Source organism: Schistocerca piceifrons, chromosome 5 (assembly GCF_021461385.2).
Source record: "Schistocerca piceifrons isolate TAMUIC-IGC-003096 chromosome 5, iqSchPice1.1, whole genome shotgun sequence".
NCBI classification, from domain to species: Eukaryota; Metazoa; Arthropoda; class Insecta; order Orthoptera; family Acrididae; genus Schistocerca; species Schistocerca piceifrons.
Window position 1 is genome coordinate 426,685,811 of NC_060142.1, and position 20,788 is coordinate 426,706,598.

Sequence of the window (20,788 nt, forward strand, 5' to 3'; positions counted from 1 at the left end):
TGTATCCAGAAAGGCCCGCACAGGACTTGAAACATGCGGTCGTGCATTATCCTGCTGAAATGTAGGGTTTCGCAGGGATCGAATGAAGGGTAAAGCCACGGGTCGTAACACATCTGAAATGTAACGTCCACTGTTTAAAGTGCCGTCAGTGCGAACAAGAGGTGACCGAGACGTGTAACCAATGGCACCCTATACCATCACGTCGGGTCATACGCCAGTGCGGCGATGACGAATACACGCTTCCAATGTGCGATCACCGCGATGTCGCCAAACACGAATACGACCATCATGATGCTGTAAACAGAACCTGGATTTATCCGAAGAAATGACGTTTTGCCATTCGTGCACCCAGGTTCGTCGTTGAGTACACCATCGCAGGCTCTCCTGTCTGTGATGCAGCGTCAAGGGTAACCGCAGCCATGGTCTCCGAGCTGATAGTCCATGCTGCTGCAAACGTCGTCGAACTGTTCCTGTAGATGGTTGTTGTCTTGCAAAAGTCCCCATCTGTTGACTAAGGGTCGAGACGTGGCTGCACGACCTGTTACAGCCATGCGGATAAGATCTCTGTCATCTCGACTGCTAGTGATACGAGGCCGTTGGGATCCAGCACGGCGTTCCGTATTACCCTCCTGAATCCATCAATTCCATATTCTGCTAACAGCCATTGCATCTTGACCAACGCCAGCAGCAATGTTGCGATACGATAAACCGCAATCGCGATAGGCTACAATCCGACCTTTATCAAAGTCGGAAACGTGATGGTACGCATTTCTCCTCCTTACACGAGGTATCACAACAACGTTTCACCAGGCAATGCCGGTCAACTGCTGTTTGTGTATGAGAAATAGGTTGGAAACTTTCTTCATGTCAGCACGTTGTAGGTGTCGCCGCCGGCGCCAACCTTGTGTGAATGCTCTGAAAAGCTAATCAATTGCGTATCACAACATCTTCTTCGTGTCGGTTAAATTTCCCGTCTGTAGCACGTCATCTTCGTGGTGTAGCAATTTTAATGGCCAGTAGTGTAGCTTTAGTCCCACATATCACATCTCAATTGAGCAAAGTTTCAGTAGGTGTTGTATGACATCGTAAGGTGGAGTGAGACAAGAATGTTAGATGCTGCAACCCGGTTACAGCAATCGCGGGAAAATGCACCAACTGAATAAACTTCTGTTCTCTCAGTCCACTGTAGTAAAAGATGTAGGGATTATCCTCTTGACTGCCCGTCAAAACGCGTATTTTCGATTATTAATCATTGCTAAATTTATACTCAGATTTTGTTCGTAACAATGTGGCAGGACGCCTTAGTACTACGCTATCATTACGTAATCAAAACAACATTTAATTATTAACTTTAAGCAGACAGTTAAATAATTAAAAAGACCCGAATCACTTACAAGAGAACATTCCCAAGTATCAACAAATGATCTTGATGAAACTTGGCGGGTGCGTAGAGGGCGCAATGTAGTACAGTATGTAATTCTTAGCTTGCGCCCAATTTCATTTTTAAGGGGTAAAACATCAACCAAAAGTTAATTTGGCGTTTTAGGTTTAGAGGGAATATCTTCGAAACGATGATATTAAGAAATGTATTTCCTATAAAAGGTGGTATGTATTTACTATTCTTGAACACTGTATAATCAACTTTTGTAATAATTTGAAATTTTGCAAAATACTTGAACACCATTAATTAATTGTGAAAATGGAAAACTTTTCTGACAACGTAAAGAAGCTTTCAAGCCACACACGTCCCTGTGCAACAAACCTGGTTTCTGAAATAACACTTTTGGAAAATAAGCTGTACATAATGTGCTGCCAGGATATTTTCGGTACACCTAATTAAAATATCTGAACTACTACTATTACTATCCTAATTATTTATTTTAATATTTGTTTTATATTTTAAATTATTATTTCCGTTTTACATTCATGGGCTTTGTGTTTTTTTTTTTTGGTTTACCGTTTCACGTATGTGTATTTTGTTAATTGAAAGTAATAAGTAACTCATTATTATAATAGAAAATAATTGAAATAATGATAATCTTTACAAAAAATGCTTAAAACATATCGGTTTTTACACCATGTGCATATAATGAACGAAATTTGTTAACGTAATATACACGACGGAGAAGATAATGTAAAACAAAATTCAGATGGATTTCAAATTGTCGTGGATGAACCTCTAAATATCCTAATTTGTATCAGGCATATTTCAGTACATTGGTAAGCCTTAGCGAAGCGAATTGATTATGTACTAATAACTGTAGCTTGATTATGATACTACTCAAATGGAGATTGGTATCATAATCATTAAAAACAACTAGATATGAACTTCTCCTCACAAAGTTCTTCCAACATCGAAAGCTGTATGCATACCACGGCTGTACCTGTGCCGTCGAATCCTTTTGTAGTTACCAGATGAACAAGTTCCTTGCCCTCAACTACGATGCTCTAAACGGTTCTTTCACACTGATCGCCTCAAGAATTTAACAATAATAAAGACCTTTCTCCTTCACTTGGAAAGAAATCATCGAATATCTTTTGACCTGGCAAGACGTTTGTTTGCTGGATTCCGATTCTGTCAATAGGACTTTCAGGACTACAAAGAGAAATTGCCTAATTCTCGGTCCAAAGTCACCATAATTTTCTTTCAGACCTATGAAAAGCCGGGAGTCAGGGTGAAAAAAAAAAAAAAAAAGGTTTGATCGTCATATCCGAGGACAAGAAACATCTGGTCAACCCAAAGCTCTCGATGGTACAGGTAGAGTCGTTGAACGTATACGGCTTTCGATGTTCGAAGAACTACGTGTAAAAATTTTCAGATCTAGCTCTGTTGAATGGTTATGATGTTAGCCGGAACCTGATAAACAATTCAGTTAAGCTAAGCTAAGTCAGTAGTACATAACAAATTGTCTTAGCCTAGGCTTACCAACGAATTGTAATGTGCCTGCTACAGTTCCGATATTTAGAGCCACCCGTCACAATTTGAAATCCAGCAGAATTTTGTTTTGTGTTCTTCACTATCGTGTATATTACGTGAGGAAATTTCATTCATTTTGTGTGAATGATGTAAAAAACATTATATCTGAAGAATTTCCTTACACATTATCATGATGTTGTTGTTGTTGTGGTCTTCAGTCCTGAGACTGGTTTGATGCAGCTCTCCATGCTACTCTATCCTGTACAAACTTCTTCATCTCCCAGTACCTATTGCAACCTACATCCTTCTGAATCTGCTTAGTGTATTCATCTCTTGGTCTCCCTCTACGATTTTTACCCTCCACGCTGCCCTCCAAAACTAAATTGGTGATCCCTTGATGCCTCAGAACTTGCCCTACCAACCGATCCCTTCTTCTAGTCACGTTATGCCACAAATTTCTCTTCTCTCCAATTCTATTCAATACCTCCTCATTAGTTACGTCGTCTACCCATCTAATCTTCAGCATTGTTCTGTAGCACCACATTTCGAAAGCTTCTATTCTCTTCTTGTCTAAACTGTTTAGCGTCCATGTTTCACTTCCATATATGGCTAAACTACGCACAAATACTTTCAGAAACGACTTCCTGATACTTAAATCTATACTCGATGTTAACAAATTTCTCTTCTTCAGGAACGATTTCCTTGCCATTGCCAGTCTACACTTTATATTCTCTCTACTTCGACCATAATCAGTTATTTTGCTACCCAAATAGCAAAACTCCTTTACTACTTTAAGTGTCTCATTCCCTCAGCATCACCCGACTTAATTCGACTACATTCCATTAGCCTCGTTTTGCTTTTGTTGATGTTCATCTTATACCCTCCTTTCAAGACACTGTCCATTCCGTTCAGCTGCTCTTCCAGGTCCTTTGCTGTCTCTGACAGAATTACAATGTCATCGGCGAACCTCAAAGGTTTTATTTTCTCTCCATGGATTTTAATTCCTACTCCGAATTTTTCTTTTGTTTCCTTTACTCTTTGCTCAATATACAGATTGAATAACATCGGGGATAGGCTACAACCCTGTCTCACTCCCTGCCCAACCACTGCTTCCCTTTTATGTCCCTCAACTCTTGTAACTGCCATCTGGTTTCCGTGCAAATTTTAAATAGCCTTTCGCTCCCTGTATTTTACCCCTGCCACCTTCAGAATTTGAAAGAGAGTATCCCAGCACACATGATCATTACTGTAATTATTTCCTGTGATAATAATGAGTTAATTGTATTTCTAGTTAACAAAATACACGCACGTAAAAAAGTAAACCAAGAGACAAAAAACAAAAACCATGAATGTGAAATGTAAATAACAGCTTAAAACATAAAGCAACTGTAAGTTGTTATAGTTTATGTTGTAACAAAAGTTTTCATTTTTCACAATTAATTAATAGAGGTGGGGTATTTTGCAAAATTTCAAATTATTATAAAAGTTCATTACACAGTTTTTCAAGAACATTAATTACATATCAAAGTTTACATGAAAAACATTTTTTAGAGATAACCGTTTCGAAGATATTCTCTCTAAACCAGAATGCCAAATTCAGTTTCGATGGGCATTTTACCTCTTGAAGATGAACTTGGCACAAGCAGAGAAATACGTACTGCACTACTTTGCCCCCTCTACACACCCTCCAAATTTCATCAAGGTTGTTTGTTGACTCTTGGGAAAGTTACCTTGTTGGTGTGTTATCGACTTCGTGCCGAATGACCGACTAGCGAGTGCAGACTGGTACTGCGTTTAGGAAACAGAAATTAGGCTTGTGGTATGTTAATAATAGTTGTTAGTTTGGAAGTGATAAATAATTATATTTTGGCAAGCAACAGTAATTGGCAGATTTGTATTTTCTTTAGGCGTGCGCTTGGTTACGCGATATAGTGTTCAGTTTGCTATTATATCTGAACAAATGTATACAGTAAAAATATCTGGGATCTCTACAACCTGGAGGTCTACGTGCTACCTCTGTGGTGGACGACATCATCACTTTAGGACGCCACGTCGGTACACATGTTAGAAATTCTGTGCTTTATTGCAGCAACACACAACAAGGCCAGTTACACGTCCTGATATTACACCACAAATGCAGACAGTTGAATGACAGCTGTGGAACAGAGAATGGAATCGCACTGATGATTATTTTTTCTCGTTGCGGTCGGTAGCGCCGTAAAAGGTGGAGAAACACGGAACTGCATTTACACAGTTTATGATTTTTTATTTAATGCTATACACTTCTCGATTAGTAATACTGCTACTTGAAATAAAGAAAAATGTCCGATTGTAGAAAGGAAATTTTATGACGACAACGTTTTCACAATAAAAGAGACAAACTAAGAAATACTGGAATTTTACGAATCAAATTTTGTGAACGGGGTAGACTGACATATAGAAGATAATATAAGAAAGAATGTATCTGAGCACCCAATTATCCCGGTGTATCGATACTAACACAAGCCTGTCACAGGTAGTGGACAAAACTCCTCAAATGTCCAGGAGCCAAGTAAGGACGTTCTGAATTTTCAATGCTTAACATCTATGTTGGTGATTTAGCAACAGTATCAAAAGGAAACAGCCTCACTTCGAGCGTAAAACGTGTGGACTCCACATATCCCAACAGTTCATTACGTTGATAATCGACTGTTACATTGAGGGTGAAATACGATTTGTATAATACATGAAACTTCCTGGTAGATTAAAACTGTGTGCCGGACCGAGACTCGAACTCGGGACCTTAGCCTTTCGCTGGCAAGTGCTCTACCGTCTTTTTTTATCTCATTTTGTTCTATATTGTTCGTTGAATTTGTTCGGAGCGGACATCCGATGACACCCGTTTAGGTTCTTCGTTGATCCACTCAAATGGTTCAAATGGCTCTGAGCGCTATGGGACTTAACAGCTGAGGTCGTCAGTCCCCTAGAACTTAGAACTACTTAAACCTAACTAACCTAAGGACATCACACACATCTATGCCCGAGGCAGGATTCGAACCTGCGACCGTAGCGGTCGCGCGGTTCCAGACTGAAGCGCCTAGAACCGCTCGGCCACACCGGCCGGCTGATCCACTCACTCAGGGTAGCTAGCCCTCTGACCGAACACGCTGAGCTACCCAAACACGACTCACGACCCGTCCTCACAGCTTTAATTCCGCCAGTACCTCGTCTCTTCGGTCCAGAGTTCGAGTCTCGGTCCGGCACACAGTTTTAATCTACCAGGAAGTTTCGTATCAGAGTACACTCCGCTGCGGAGTGAAAATTTCATTGTGTATAATATACTGTGTGTTTCGTTAGGTAAGCTCCACTACAAGCTTGAAAGTTTTGACCACTGAAACTAATGTTATGTTGATCATGGGAAAACATTCTAGTAGTTAAAACCTTGTAGTGTATGGGAATGGAACTCGAACTCAGGCTCCAGACATTCACCAGCAATGCTTTTACTGCTGAAATATGGCAGCAACGATCGACATCGCACCTCAGAGCTTCACTTTCTAGTACCCACTCCTAGTACTTACATTCCACTCTGGGTGTCATTCCACCAGAAACCTCCGTTGTCACAATACCACCAGAACATCATTTCCAGTACTTGCCGTATGATGTAACTTAGGAAGATGACAAAAATTTAATAAACAACTCCAATATCCAACGGATGAAGTCCGTATGCAGATAGAAAGATAAAATCTCGCCAGTTGAAAGGCGATCAATAATTCCCTTACCACGCATAACCATCGTCTCACTATGTCTTACATAAGCCACCCCACAGGCATATAAGCCTACCTATGCTCATTGTATGTCACAGAGAACAGTATTAGCATGATCACAACAACAACGAGGACCAAAAACCATGCAGAAAAGTCCTACAGACTGTTGAGTAACTGCACATGTGAATAATTCCGATGACAGGATATAAGTATGTCGAAAAACACACGCGATGATATATTCCGCTTGTCAACAGCGGACAATTAAAGCAGATGGTGCAGTTTTTATAAGGGATGTTTACATGTGATGAAACGAGCCCTCTGCCACGTGTGTCATCCCCTTGCGCCGGATAAAGATGCATAAACCTATCGTCTGATCGTGTGTCATTGGGTTACCCAAACCCATACATTACCACCCCATTATTTACTCGATCTGTTCATCGAATCTTCAGTATTATTCTACAGTTACTGTGAAGAGATTATCTTCCTATGCAACTATTAAAATGCGTTATTGAAGCCAGGTAACTGAATTCTCTGAGATGGATTTTCCTTGCTGAGAAGTGTCTAGCAGATCAAGGACACCACAGGTTCTCGGAAATGACCACCCTGAAGGTCAATGTAAAACTATCTAGCTTAGAAAAAAAAGTGAACCTTTAAATAATATATGACTCGACAAATTAAAACAACTATTCTGAACAGAAAATATGAGTTGAATAATTTACAGTAAACTTTTACGTTCCAAGGGGGTGATTGAACATGATAATCTTGACCTGAACAGGTCCAATATTAAGTAACAGATTAGTGAGACAACTGTAATTATTGAAAGTAAAATTTTAAGCAGAAAGTGAAGCAATAGTAACTGAAATAAAGGAAAATGAGGCATACGAGTAGGAGAGGTAATTTACAAAGTGTTCTGACTGGGATTGTTAGCAATATCTGCAGTTAGAAGTGGTGAGTAATGGAACTTTGTATGATCATTCTGTACTATGCCTGGTAGGTAGACATTTGTCTATAAGTTCGATTATTTCAATGTAATACATTTTCTTTCCTTTGTGGATTTTATGTAGGACCTCATGTTTCATCCTGTAACTGTGCCCTTCTTTAAGCAGGTGTTCTACAAAAGTAGAGCCTTCTCTAGGTCCGTTTTCTTCAAGCGGGTGGTTATTCTACTGCCAGACTGTCCTACATAGAAAGTGTCACAGTTAAAAGTAATTTAGGATTTTACAATCTTTTCCAAAGTTGATGTGCTGTCTTTACCATCGGGCAAAATGTGTCCAGTCGTGCTGTGGACATAAAATTACGTTTTGTAGTTATTGTATGTAAGTTTTCCAGCAGACATTCAGAAAGACGTTTCCTAAATATGGAATAATGCACCATTTACTAACGTTTTGAGGTGGTGGGTCGAGTACAGTGTAAAGAACAGAGCACACCCCCTGTCTTTTTTTTTTTTTTTTTTTTTTTTAGCATTTTGGATTCCAACAAGGCAAGAGTGTAACCGTTCCTTGATGCTACTTGTTTCTTTGAATTTAATTCATTGTGAGTGTTGTCATCGTTTGTGGATGAATATTAGACTTCCTACCATTGAATGGAAGACAACATGTTTGTGGGTTGCTCGGTGCTGAGAATTGGCAGGTATTATTACAATATCAGTGGTGGCGAGTTTACTGTAAATGTAGAAAGTATGAATGCAATCACTGATATCTATGGTTAGGTCTAAATAATTTGTAGAGCTATCCTAAAACTTCATTGTGAATTTTAAATTGTTGTACTTAGAATTTAAGTGCTTGAAGAATGTCTGAAGTTGTCTGGTAGTACCTGTCCATAAGCACAACATATAGTTAAACCATCATTCAGCATCGAAGACAATGAGTTATTTTCCAAGGAATGGTTTTCAAAATTGTCAATGAAGATGTGCGCTAGGACTGTGCTCAGGCAGGATCCCTTAGCTAGATCATCTATCTGTATGTATATATTGCCACTGAAACAGAGATAATTTTACGTCAGACAAGTGCGTGTTACTAATCTTTTGTCATCTGTTGTAAGTGCATTAACTCCTGATTTATCAAGTAAGTCTGTGAGAATGTCTGGGAGTCCAGAACAGGTACATCTGTGAATAACTAGCATGAAAAGAAACTAGCTTGGCACTAGAGTCGATTTGGATGTTTTTTTACTTGTTCACTAAGTCAGCTGAATTGAGAATACTAGTGCTAAGTTTAAACTTGATCCACACCGACTGCATGCTAAATAAATAAACGCAGCGCTAGAGGAGCACAATCGATAGCTGCCTCCAACGATGTACAACTTCTTACATGGTGTGCGGAGATTCATTGTAAAAAGCACGGCTCTTTTTCATTCAGAGATTCCAACAGTATTGGTAACTGTGGGCTTGTGGCAACAGCGGAGAATACACTACCTCATCAAAAGTATGCATAATTCAACGCTAGATATCACAAAAGACGTACCAGCCAGTATAAAATGAGGTGGGGAGTATTGAGTTGACAGTAAAGAAACAGTAACAGCAGAAGGTTAGGTTAGCTGACTGACTTCGAATCTGGATTAGCCATTGAAAGTCACCTGAGCAACAGGTGACATCATGGACGTATCAGCCCTTTACTGCTGCCATGTTGACTGTTGGTGATGTGACTGTGAAGTGAAAACGAGAAGGAACAACCACAGCTAAACCAAACCACACATCATGAACTGCAGGACAAGGAACGTGTACTATTTCGGTGAACGGTTGTAAGAATTGCACGAAAATCAGCGGAAGGATTCGCACGTGAGTTCGAAAGTGCAGCCAGCAGTCCACCTAGCACAATGACTGTGCGTTAGATCTGGAGAATGTGCTGGCCAGGGCAGCAGTCGAACATTTTCTGTACCCAGAAAGGCCCGTACAGGACCTGCAACATGCGGTCGTGCATTATCCTGCTGAAATGTAGGGTTTCGCAGGGATCGAATGAAGGGTAGAGCCACGGATCGTAATACATCTGAAATGTAGCGTCCTCTGTTCAAAGTGCCGTTAATGTGAACAACAGGTGACCGAGACGTGTAACCAATGGCGTGGGTGATACGCCAGTATGGCGATGACGAATACACGCTTCCAATGTGCGTTCACCGCGATGTCGCCAAACACGGATGCGACCATCATGATGCTGTAATCAGAACCTGGATTCATCCGAAGAAATGACGTTTTGGCATTCGTGCACCCAGGTTCGTCGTTGAGTACACCATCGCAGGCGCTCCTGCCTGTGATGCAGCGTCAAGGGTAACCGCAGCCATGATCTCCGAGGTATTACCCTTCGGAACCCACCGAGTCCATATTCTGCTAACAGTCATTGGATCTTTACCAACGCGAGCAGCAATGTCGCGATACGATAAACCGCAATCGCGATAGGCTACAATCCGACCTTTATCAAAGTCTGAAACGTGATGGTACGCATTTATCCTCCTTACACGAGGTATCACAACAACGTTTCACCAGGCAATGCCGGTCAACTGCTGTTTGTGTATGAGAAATCGGTTGGAAACTTTCCTCATGTCAGCACGTTGTAGGTGTCGTCACCGGCGCCAGCGTTGTGTGAATGCTCTGAAAGGCTAATCATTTGCATATCATAGCATCTTCTTCGTGTCGGTTAAATTTTGCGTCTGTAGCACGTCATCTTCGTGGTGCAGCAATTTTAATGGCCAGTAGTGTATTTAGAAGTAGATGTAGATGAAACAGGACAATAGCAACTGGAGGCGTGTAGTGGTGTTGGACGCGCTTTTACCTCTTTTGAAGTGACTGAAAGCGTACAGCGCGCCGATGATCCAATGAATCGTGTGTATGGAGAGTTTAGTTCAGGTTGGAGGTGGTTTGTGCTGTTTTGAGGGTGTTTCTTACACCTACACTTTTGATGAGATAATGTACGTCCATTTCTGCAGTGAGACTGCAAGTAGAGTGATCACGCCGAACGACGCACAGAAGGCCAGCAGCACAGTGGATCTCTCGCCGCGAGGACGTCTCCGGCTTGGCTGGTGGCATCGCAGCCAGTGGCACGCGGCCCGCGCTCCTCCGGGGCCGGTCGTCGTTCGTTAATCGAGAGCGTCTGCCCGCTCGACAGGTAATAACTCAGCCCGTGCCGTCGCGTCCCCCGTCTCCTTCCTGCCCACCTTAATAACGGGCCGGCCAGAGGAATTGATTATCGGGAGTTAGGCCGCTTCCTCTCCGTTAATACTCTTAATAAGTACTGCGCGCGGCGCCGCCGACTTCACGAGCGGCGGTTGTGACGGCACTGATGGATGTTCCAGTGCTGCGCATCCGTCAGCGCTGCTGTCACGTCCAACTACGGCACAATTGGCTGCAACAGATTCAGCCGGTCGATGGGAACATAATTAACGACATGTGTCTGGGCTTACATCTGAATCTAAGTGCAGTCAGCCGTTGCGAGTCACGTGTGCGAATGACTACATCCTTTTCCGCTTCCATTCTACGAGGTATGTCTGCGACCCGTAGCATGAAGACTCCATAAATCACATATAAATACTATTAAACTGTTGAAAAAAGTTAGCTCAGCTATTTGTTACAAAAAACCTAATGTGTCCATTGGCTAGTAGACTGGATTGGATTGTTTTGTGGGAAGAGACCAAACAGCGAGGTCATCGGTCTCGTCGGATTAGGGAAGGACGGGGAAGGAAATCGGCAGTGCCCTTTCAAAGGAACCATCCCGGCATTTGCCTGGAGTGATTTAGGGAAATCACGGAAAACCTAAATCGGGATGGCCGGACGCGCGATTGAACCGTCGTCCTCCCGAATGCGAGTCCAGTGTGCTAACCACTGGCTAGTAGACAAATTTGACTTTACTGTGCTAGATATGAAGTACCCCAGGATCACTCACCCATGCTTTGTCATATTCTGTTCTTCTTTCATTTCGAAATAGGTTCTCTTGTCGTTTCCGTTTGTTACAGATCGTGTGTAAGGTTTTCATCTTCTTAGTTAATACACTGAAGTGACAAACGTCTTGGGATGGTGATATGCATATATATAGATGGCGGTAGTATCGCGTACACAAGGTATAAAAAGGTCAGCGCATTGGTGGAGTTGTTATTTGTACTCAGGTGAGCCATCTGAAAAGGTTTCCGACGTGATTGTGGCCACAGGACGGGAATTAACAGGCTGTGAACGCGCAATGGTAGTAGGAGCTAGATGAATGGGACATTCCATTTCGGAAATAGTTAAGGAATTCTGTATTCCGCGATCCACATTGCAAAGAGTGTGCCGAGAATACCAGATTCCAGACATTTCATCTCACCGCGGGCAAGGCAGTGGCCTTTGACCTTCACTTAACGACCAAGAGCAGCGGCATTTAGGAAGTGTGCGCGGCGAAACTTGGCATTAATGGGCGGTGGCAGCAGACGACCGACGTGAGTGCCTTTGCTAACAACCACGACTTCGTCTGCAGCGCCTGTCCTGGGCTCGTAACACGTCTGAAAAACAAACATGGCCTGAACAGACGAGTCCAGATTTTAGATGGTAGCGATCGAGTGTGGCCCAGACCTCATGGAAGTCATGGACCAAAGTGGTCAACAAGGCACTGAGCAAGCTAGTGGTGGCTCCATAATGGTGTGGGCTGTGTTTACAGGGAATGTACTGTGTCCTCTGGTGCAATTGAACCGTTCATTGACTGGAAATGGTTATGTTCGGCTACTTGCAGACACTTGCAGCCATTCATGGACTTCATGTTCCCAAACGACGATGAAATTTATATGCATGACAATGCGCCACGTAACCGGGCCCCAATTTTTCGCGACTGATTTGCAGAACATTCCGGACAATTTGAGCGAATGATTTTGCCACCTAGATCACCGATATGAAACCCATAGAGCGTCTATGGGTTGTAATATAGAGACCAGTTAGTTCACAAAATACTTTCGAAATTATGGACGGCTCTAGACGTAGCATGACTCAGTATTTCTGCAAGGGACTTCCAACTACTTGTAGAGTCCATGCAATGTCGAATTTCTATACTACGCCTGGCAAAGGAGATCCGACACGATATTAGGACGTATCCCACGACTTTTATCGCCTCAGTGTGCGTATCTGTTGGCATGAGATGACGCGCCTGGTTCATTCCAGTCCAGTTGATTCAAATTCATATATACGATGTGTTACAGTATACGTTTCTTTTCTGTTGAAATGTGTAGTTGTAGTTTGTGCCTATTTTCTTGCACCATGCTGTTCTTCTCAAAGATCTGCTGTCTGTAATTTGTTTTCTCCCTCTTTCTTTAGAATCCGTTACTCAGTTTCATACTACAGAGTAAGTACAGGTTTCTAAAATTTGACGTTGAACATCCATTCCTACATTTATTCTTAAATTTCTCCGTTAGTTGTTGACATGTGACTGAACTTCGGTATTATGTTCCCATTGCTACTTCTTTCTGGTAAGATAAGCGAAATAGTGGGAAATGGAGCCGGTCGGAGTGGCCGAGCGGTTCTAGGCCCTACAGTCTGGAACCGCGCGACCGCTACTGTCGCAGGTTCGCATCCTGCCTCGGGCATGGATGTGTGTGATGTCCTTAGGTTAGTTAGGTTTAAGTAGCTCTAAGTTCTGGGGGACTGATGACCTCAGAAGTGAAGTCCCATAGTGCTCAGAGCCATTTGAACCATCTGGGAAATGGAATGATTTTATCTTTCATATTCTTGTACTGTAAAATAGAGGGTGAAAATTATTTAAACCGAAAAGCTCTGGGAGGCTGCACGAGACACCAAAACAAACATTTTTCTCTACGTAATAATTACCTACGAGCATTAGTTAATCCGGTAGAGGGCGTAATCGCTATAAGCTCTCATGCAAATGCCCATAACGTGGGGACGAATCAGACGAATGTAAGGAACTTCCACCACGAGCAATTACGAATCCATTTCACTTATAGCTTGCGACACAGTTCACAGAGTGATACCTGGAACAGTGTCAAATGCATCCTACATTTTCCAACCTGTGTGCTTTTTTCAGATGGAGCAACGTTCGGGCGTAATGGGGCCTGCAACATCCACAGTTCTCACGTTTTAAGTGAAGTTAATCCACATGCCTCATTGAGTTGCACTTATCGACTGCGCTTTTGCGAGAATGTGTGGGCAGATGTTTATGAGTGTTTAAATGGGCCTTATCTCTTACCTAGGCCATTAAATGACAGGCACAATTGCAATTTTCTCGCCAGAACATTCCCGTAATTACTGGATGACGTGCCACTCGCTACAAGGAAGCGTGTCAGCGTTTGTGGTTCCACCATGACGGGGCTCTGGCACATTTTAGTTGGCCTGTGAGACGATTCTTGAACTGATAGTTTCCATAGAAAGGGGTTGTCGGTGATGGCCCTGTACCATGGCCTGCTCGATTCTCTGATTTGACCTCTCTGAACTTTTTTGTTTGAGGAGAGATGTTCAACATGTTAAATCAGAAGCGGGTCTGGTTACATAGGTAGTAGCAGCAATAGAAATTAAGGACACTCCTGCAGTCTTTGACGTCGTTAGACAGAAAATTACCCACCGGCGTAACTTCTGTGCACAGGTCAACGGAGGCATCTTTGAACCTCTACTACAATGGAAGTAATTGTGTTGTGTTAATATTGATGCCTCTTGTTTTTTTGGTCATCAGTCAACTGACTGGTTTGATGCGGCCCGCCACGAATTCTTTTCCTGTGCTAACCTCTTCATCTCAGAGTAGCACTTGCAACCTATGTCCTCAATTATTTGCTTGTCGTATTCCAATCTCTGTCTTCCTCTACAGTTTTTGCCCTCTACAGCTCCCTCTAGTACCATGGAAGTCATTCCCTCAGTCTTAGCAGATGTCCTATCATCCTGTCCCTTCTGCTTATCAGTGTTTTCCACATATTCCTTTCCTCTCCGATTCTGCGTAGCACCTCCTCATTCCTTACCTTATCAGTCCACCTAATTTTCAACATTCGTCTATAGCACCGCATCTCAAATGCTTCGATACTCTTCTGTTTCGGTTTTCCCACAGTCCATGTTGCACTACCATACAATGCTGTACTCCAGACGTACATCCTCAGAAATTTCTTCCTCAAATTAAGGCCGGTATTTGATATTAGTAGACTTCTCTTGGCCAGAAATGCCTCTTTGCCATAGCGAGTCTGCTTTTGATGTCCTCCTTGCTTCGTCCGTCATTGGTTATTTTACTGCCTGGGTAGCAGAATTCCTTAACTTCATTGACTTCGTGACCATTAATCCTGATGTTAAGTTTCTCGCTGTTTTCATTTCTACTACTTCTCATTACCTTCGTCTTTCTACGATTTACTCTCAAACCATACTGTGTACTCATTAGACTGTTCATTCCGTTCAGCAGATCATTTAATTCTTCTTCACTTTCACTCAGGATAGCAATGTCATCAGTGAATCGTATCATTGATATCCTTTCACCTTGTATTTTAATTCCAGTCCCGAACCTTTCTTTTATTTCCATCATTGCTTCCTCGATGTACAGATTGAAGAGTAGGGGCGAAAGGCTACAGCCTTGTCTTACACCCTTCTTAATACGAGCACTTCGTTCTCGATCGTCCACTCTTATTATTCCCTCTCGGTTGTTATACATATTGTATACGACCCGTCTCTCCCTATAGCTTACCCCTACTTTTTTCAGAATCTCGAACAACTTGCACCATTTTATATTGTCGAACGCTTTTTCCAGGTCGACAAATCCTATGAAAGTGTCTTGATTATTCTTTAGCCTTGCTTCCATTATTAGCCGTAACGACAGAATTGCCTCTCTCGTCTCTTTACTTTTCCTAAAGCCAAACTGATCGTCACCTAGCGCATTCTCAATTTTCTTTTCCATTCTTCTGTATATTATTCTTGTAAGCAGCTTCGATGCATGAGCTGTTAAGCTGATTGTGCGATAATTCTCGCACTTGTCAGCTCTTGCCGTCTTCGGAATTGTGTGGATGATGCTTTTCCGAAAGTCAGATGGTATATCGCCAGACTCATATATTCTACACACCAACGTGAATAGTGGTTTTGTTGCCACTTCCACCAATGATTTTAGAAATTCTGATGGAATGTTATCTATCCCTTCTTCCTTATTTGATCGTAAGTCCTCCAAAGCTCTTTTAAATTCCGATTCTAATACTGGATCCCCTATCTCTTCTAAATCGACTCCTGATTCTTCTTCTATCACATCAGACAAATCTTCACCCTCATAGAGGCTTTCAATGTATTCTTTCCACCTATCTGCTCTCTCCTCTGCATTTAACAGTGGAATTCCCGTTGCACTCTTAATGTTACCACCGTTGCTTTTAATGTCACCAAAGGTTGTTTTGACTTTCCTGTATGCTGAGTCTGTTCTTCCGACAATCATATCTTTTTCGATGTCTTCACATTTTTCCTGCAGCCATTTCGTCTTAGCTTCCCTGCACTTCCTATTTATTTCATTCCTCAGCGACTTGTATTTCTGTATTCCTGATTTTACAGGAACATGTTTGTACTTCCTCGTTTCATCTATCAACTGAAGTATTTCTTCTGTTCCCCATGGTTTCTTCGCAGCTATCTTCTTTGTACCTATGTTTTCCTTCCCAACTTCTGTGATGGCCCTTTTTAGATATGTCTATTCCTCTTCAACTGTACTGCCTACTGCGCTATTCCTTATTGCTGTATCTATAGCGTTAGAGAACTTCAAACGTATCTCGTCATTCCTTAGTACTTCCGTATCCCACTTCTTTGCGTATTGATTCTTCCTGGCTAATGTCTGCAGCCTACTCTTCATCACTACTATATTGTGATCAGAGTCTATATCTGCTTCTGGGTACGCCTTACAATCCAGTATCTGATTTCGGAATCTCTGTCTAACCATGATGTAATCTAAGTGAAATCTTCCCGTATCTCCCGGCCTTTTCCAAGTATACCTCCTCCTCTTGTGATTCTTGATCAGGGTATTCGCTATTACTAGCTGAAACTTGTTACAGAACTCAATTAGTCTTTCTCCTCTTTCATTCCTTGTCCCAAGCCCATATTATCCTGTAACCTTTTCTTCTACTCCTTCCCCTACAACTGCATTCCAGTCGCCCATGACTATTAGATTTTCGTCCCCCTTTACATACTGCATTACCCTTTCAATATCCTCATACACTTTCTCTATCTGTTCATCTTCAGCTTGCGACGTCGGCATGTATACCTGAACTATCGTTGTTGGTGTTGGTCTGCTGTAGATTCTGATTAGAACAACCCGGTCACTGAACTGTTCACAGTAACACACCCTCTGCCCTACCTTCCTATTCATAACGAATCCTACACCTGTTATACGATTTTCTGCTGCTGTTAATATTACCCGATGCTCATCTGACCAGAAATCCTTGTCTTCCTTCCACTTCACTTCACTGACCCCTACTATATCTAGATTGAGCCTTTGCATTTCCCTTTTCAGATTTTCTAGTTTCCCTACCACGTTCAAGCTTCTGACATTCCACGCTCCGACTCGTAGAACGTTATCCTTTCGTTGATTATTCAATCTTTTTCTCATGGTAACCTCCCCCTTGGCAGTCCCCTCCCGGAGATCCGAATGGGGGACTATTCCGGAATCTTTTGCCAATGGAGAGATCATCATGACACTTCTTCAATTACAGGCCACATGTCCTGTGGATACACGTTACGTGTCTTTAATGCAGTGGTTTCCATTGCCTTCTGCATCCTCATGTCGTTGATCATTGCTGATTCTTCCGCGTTTAGGGGCAATTTCCCACCCCTAGGACAAGAGAGTGCCCTGAACATCTATCCGCTCCTCCGCCCTCTTTGACAAGGCCGTTGACAGAATGAGGCTGACTTCTTATGCCGGAAGCCTTCGGCCGCCAATGTTGATTATTTATCAAAATTTAGGCAGTGGCGGGGATCGAACCCGGGGCCGAAGACGTTTTGATTATGAATCAAAGACGCTACCCCTAGCCACGGGTCTTTTGGTTATCAGCAATTAAAACTTATTTGTGTTACGTTTTGTCCTCACAGTATAACACATTAGAAAATGTGTTTTCATTGTCCCATGCGACCTCCCAGAGTTTGTTAGTTTAATTAATTTTCAGTCAAAGAAAAATACCTCGACTGGTTTAAAAAATTCTCACAGGAAAATATAACATTAGGCAAAAATATTTGTTTCGGGGTCCCGTGCAGCCTTTCGGAGTTTATCGGCTTCAATAATTATCACCCCATCTAAGGCATGCCCGATTGAAAAGGAAGTCTCCGCTACAACGGACTAGTATGTAATCCCGAGAGATGGTGTTGTGATATTCCCAGCCGCACAAGCAGAGTTAACGGCTTCCCAACAATTTCCGTATTTATCGCGAGTTTTTTTCGCAGTTCGTTACATGATGAATTCCTCCAGATCAGCAGAGAGAGCAGTTATTCGATTTTTCGCACGGAATGGGAGTATACTTTACAGATTTACCGCAAGATAAAGGTGTACGGAGAGCAGTGTCTCGCACGCACTGTTCACGATGATCCAGAGGTGTCAGCTTTATGAGTGAGGATGTGTGACTGAGAAAACCCTCGAGCGCCTTCAGAAATTTCGATGGGAAGTTGTGGAACATCCTCCTTGCAGCCCTGATAGCTCCTCATGCGACTCGCATATCTTCCGCCCTTAAAGCAACCTCTGAAAGGTCAGAGGTTCACCGGTAACAAGGAAGTGTAAGCCACCGTGGTAAACGGATCTGTCAGCAACCCAGGAGTTTCTACACTGAAGCCATCCAGTCCTTTCCTACCCGCTGGAACCTATAAATATCAATGGCAGTTATGTACAGTTGTGCTGTTCCATATGAACTATAATACAATTAATAAAATTTCTTAAATATTACTGTGGTGTCGAAACTTCCTGGCAGATTAAAACTGTTTGCCCGACCGAGACTCGAACTCGGGACCTTTGCCTTTCGCAGGCAAGTGCTCTACCTCTAAAGCTGTGAGACCGGGCGTGAGTCGTCCTTCGGTAGCTCAGATGGTAGAGCACTTGCCCGCGAAAGGCAAAGGTCCTGAGGTCGAGTCTCGGTCCGGCACACAGTTTTAATCTGGCAGGAAGTTTCATATCAGCGCACACTCCGCTGCAGAGTGAAAATCTCATTCTGGAAACATCCCCCAGGCTGTGGCTAAGCCATGTCTCCGCAATATCCTTTCTTTCAGGAGTGCTAGTTCTGCAGGGTTCGCGGGAGAGCTTCTGTAAAGTTTGGAAGGTAGGAGACGAGATACTGGCAGAAGTGAAGCTGTGAGACCGGGCGTGAGTCGTGCTTCGGTAGCTCAGATGGTAGAGCACTTGCCCGCGAAAGGCAAAGGTCCCGAGTTCGAGTTTCGGTCGGGCACACAGTTTTAATCTGCCAGGAAGTTTCATATCAGCTCACACTCCGCTGCAGAGTGAAAATCTCATTCTTGATTACTGTGGTGTCCTTTTCACTTGGGCACGCCTTATATGTACTACTGTACAGTCAATACAGTCTAATTCTCTAAACACGACTTGCACTCCTGGAAATGGAAAAAAGAACACATTGACACCGGTGTGTCAGACCCACCATACTTGCTCCGGACACTGCGAGAGGGCTGTACAAGCAATGATCACACGCACGGCACAGCGGACACACCAGGAACCGCGGTGTTGGCCGTCGAATGGCGCTAGCTGCGCAGCATTTGTGCACCGCCGCCGTCAGTGTCAGCCAGTTTGCCGTGGCATACGGAGCTCCATCGCAGTCTTTAACACTGGTAGCATGCCGCGACAGCGTGGACGTGAACCGTATGTGCAGTTGACGGACTTTGAGCGAGGGCGTATAGTGGGCATGCGGGAGGCCGGGTGGACGTACCGCCGAATTGCTCAACACGTGGGGCGTGAGGTCTCCACAGTACATCGATGTTGTCGCCAGTGGTCGGCGGAAGGTGCACGTGCCCGTCGACCTGGGACCGGACCGCAGCGACGCACGGATGCACGCCAAGACCGTAGGATCCTACGCAGTGCCGTAGGGGACCGCACCGCCACTTCCCAGCAAATTAGGGACACTGTTGCTCCTGGGGTATCGGCGAGGACCATTCGCAACCGTCTCCATGAAGCTGGGCTACGGTCCCGCACACCGTTAGGCCGTCTTCCGCTCACGCCCCAACATCGTGCAGCCCGCCTCCAGTGGTGTCGCGACAGGCTTGAATGGAGGGACGAATGGAGACGTGTCGTCTTCAGCGATGAGAGTCGCTTCTGCCTTGGTGCCAATGATGGTCGTATGCGTGTTTGGCGCCGCGCAGGTGAGCGCCACAATCAGGACTGCATACGACCGAGGCACACAGGGCCAACACCCGGCATCATGGTGTGGGGAGCGATCTCCTACACTGGCCGTACACCACTGGTGATCGTCGAGGGGACACTGAATAGTGCACGGTACATCCAAACCGTCATCGAACACATCGTTCTACCATTCCTAGACCGGCAAGGGAACTTGCTGTTCCAACAGGACAATGCACGTCCGCCTGTATCCCGTGCCACCCAACGTGCTCTAGAAGGTGTAAGTCAACTACCATGGCCAGCAAGATCTCCGGATCTGTCCCCCATTGAGCATGTTTGGGACTGGATGAAGCGTCGTCTCACGCGGTCTGCACGTCCAGCACGAACGCTGGTCCAACTGAGGCGCCAGGTGGAAATGGCATGGCAAGCCGTTCCACAGGACTACATCCAGCATCTCTACGATCGTCTCCATGGGAGAATAGCAGCCTGCATTGTGCGAAAGGTGGATATACACTGTACTAGTGCCGACATTGTGCATGCTCTGTTGCCTGTGTCTATGTGCCTGTGGTTCTGTCAGTGTGATCATGTGATATATCTGACCCCAGGAATGTGTCAATAAAGTTTCCCCTTCCTGGGACAATGAATTCACGGTGTTCTTATTTCAATTTCCTGGAGTGTATATGTATATAACAGCAAACGACAACGACATATGCATTGCGTCAGCGTGTATAAAGTTGACATGGCTTAAAGCCAAAAATCTGCACTTGATAATGGCCTAAGGCCGAAATTGCGATAGTGGAAATAGAAAGTTTAACAGTTACTGGCGTAAACATGATGTTTTTCAAAAACATTGGGAAATAATCTGGAGGATAACGCATACCTATATAGACATAAGTTCATGCTGCAGTAGTGAT

At 43.6% G+C, this 20,788-nt stretch overlaps 1 protein-coding gene across 1 annotated transcript in view; it reads right to left on the minus strand.

The window, feature by feature from the left end:
* Nucleotides 1-20,788, minus strand: part of LOC124797819 (urocanate hydratase-like) — a 376,388-nt gene that overhangs the window by 241,550 nt on the left and 114,050 nt on the right. The window lies entirely within an intron of this gene.